This window comes from Apodemus sylvaticus, chromosome X (genome assembly GCF_947179515.1).
Source record: "Apodemus sylvaticus chromosome X, mApoSyl1.1, whole genome shotgun sequence".
NCBI lineage: Eukaryota > Metazoa > Chordata > Mammalia > Rodentia > Muridae > Apodemus > Apodemus sylvaticus.
This window is the reverse complement of record NC_067495.1, coordinates 76,558,247-76,560,967: the sequence shown is the minus strand read 5'-3', so window position 1 is coordinate 76,560,967 and position 2,721 is coordinate 76,558,247. Positions and strand designations below refer to the sequence as shown.

General features: G+C 41.1%; 1 pseudogene; it reads right to left on the bottom strand.

Moving 5' to 3' along the window:
- Positions 1-320: 320 nt before the first annotated feature.
- LOC127674787 (tubulin alpha-1 chain-like) lies at positions 321-1,066 on the bottom strand (annotated as a pseudogene).
- Positions 1,067-2,721: the final 1,655 nt, after the last annotated feature.

The window sequence follows — 2,721 nt, the reverse complement described above, 5'->3', positions numbered from 1 at the left end:
GATAGTATACGCAAGTGATCCCCAAAATTCTACTAGAGAACCCCTACAGCTTATAAACAGCTTCAGCAAAGTGTCTGTATACAAAATTCAGTCAAAAATATCAGTAGCCCTCAATTATACAAATGATAAGTTGGCTGAGAAAGGATTTAAGAAACAAGACCATCTTTTTTCTTTTAATGTTTTTCTTTGAAACATGGAAAACAGAGGTACACATGGAGGAGAGATGATCACAGAATAGAAACAGCACAGAAACATCAATGCCTGCAGCTAATGTTGGAGCTGCAGTTTGACATGACACAGGGGCTAGAGGAATGGAGTGATTATTCCTCTACTTCTTTCTCACCTTCATCTTCCACAGAATCCATATCAACCTCCTAATAATCTTTCTCTAGGGTAGCCATGTCTTCACGGGTGTCATAGGCCTCATAGGGCCTTCATACCCTCACCCACATACCAGTGAACAAATGCACACTTCACTTCGTATACATCAGATCAAACTTGTTATCTAGGTGAGCCCAGGCCTCAGCAATGGCTGTGGTGTTATTCAGCATGTACACAGCTCTCTGGACCGGGCCAGGTCACCACCAGGTACCACAGTGGGAGGTTCTTAATTAATGCCAACCTCGAAGCAAGTGGGGCACCAGTCCACAAAACTGGATGCTGTACTTGGTCTTGATGGAGGCAGTGGCAGCATTGGCATCTTTGGGAACCACATCACCATGGTACAGCAGGCAGCAAGAGAGGGTCACATTTCACCATCTGGTTGGTTGGCTTAAAGCAGGCATTGGTGATCTCTGCTACAGAAAGCTGTTCATGGTATGCTTTCTCTGCAGAGATGACAGGGGCATAAGTGGCCCGGGGGGGGGGGGGAGGGAGGGATGCGAGGATAGGGCACCAGGTTGGTCTGGCATTCTGTCAGATCAACTTTCAGGGCCCCACCAAATCTGAGAGAAGCAGTTATGGAAGACACAATCTGACTAATAATGTGGTTAAGGTTAGTATCAGATGGGCACTCGATGTTGAGGTTTCTATGACAGATGTCATAGATGACCTCATTGTCTACCATGAATAGTAATGAATAATATAAATTATCTTGGTGTAACTCTAATCAAGCAACTGAAAGATCTGTATGATAAGAATGTTAAGTCCCTGAAGAAAGAAATTGAAGACACTATCAGAATATGTAAAGATCTGCCACACTCATGGACAGGCAGGGTTAACATAGTGAAAATGGTCACCTTACCGAAAGCAATCTACAAATTCAACACAAAGCCCCTCAATAATTCTGACACAATTGTCTATAGACCTTGAAAAAGCAATTACTAACTTCATATGTAAAAATAAAAATCCCAGGATAGCCACAACCATCCTGAACAATAAAAGAACTTCAGAACTTCAGGAATAATCACCATCCATGACTTCAAGCTGTACTAAACAGGAATAGTGATAAAAATTACATGGAATTTGTACAGAAACTGACATATTGATCAATGGAATCAAATCAAAGACCCAGAAATAAACCTACAAAGAATTCTTTAAAACATTTGTAAATACCTGGCACTTACCTCAATAGCTAAATATAATTCTTAAATAGTTTTCTTCTCTTATAGTTCATACCTAAAAGCTTAATAAAGTTAGTACATAATACAATAAGGAGTGTTCTTTTTTATTGGATATCTTCTTTATTTACATTTCAAATGTTATCCCAATTTCAAGTCTCCCCCCCCCCCCCCAGAAATCCACTATACCATACATCCTCTGCTTCTATAAGGGTGTTTCCATACCCACCTATCCACTCCTTCCTCCCTGTGCTGTAGTGTAGTTCCCCAGTGTAGTTCCCCTACACTGGAGCTTTAAGCTTTCATAGTACTAAGGGACTCTCCTCCCATTGATGGCTGCTGGTATAAAATTCCCTAACAATTATTTGGAGAATTATGAGGGTTTTTTGTCCTGTGCATGCAGGTCAAAATTCATTATTGAGAGAAATCGAAGCAGGAACTGAAGGCATAATCTTAACATAGAAATGAATGAAAAACACTATTTCCTGGGATACCCCCAGGCTCATGTTCAGTTTATAAAAAATATGCAGCACTTGCACTAAAAGCCCAGGGATGTTACTTACTCTAATAATTGGGCTGGGCCCTCCTACACTAATTATGAGTTAAGAAAATACTCCATAGACAAGCTCACAGCAAATTTGGTGCAATTCTTCAATGGATGTTATTTCTACCATGGTGTGTCAAGTTGACAACCAAAAAAATACAAATTTGGCCATTAAGTTTAATTTTATTTTCTCTTTTAATTATGCACTTTGTGTCCCATTCATGATGCCCCTTCAGATCACCGCCTCCTTATCCTTCTCACCTTCTCCCTCCTTTCTTCTTCCGAGCAGGTGGGAAACCTCCTCTGGATATCCCTCTACCCTGGCACTCTACTAGTCTCTACTAGGCTAAGCATTTTGTCTCCCCCTAAAGCCAGATAAGTCAGCTCAGCTAGAACATATCCCATATACAGGCAACAATATTTGGGATAGCCCCAACTCCACCACTTAGGAACCCACATGAAAGCTAAAGTGCTACATATTTGCAGGAAATTTAGCTTGTTTATGTTCTTTTGTTGGTGGTTCAGACTCTGAGAACCCCAAGTTTCTAGGTTAGTTGACCCTAGCTGGTCTTCCTGGAGGAAACCCTATCCCCTTCTGGGCCTATAATCTTTCCTCCT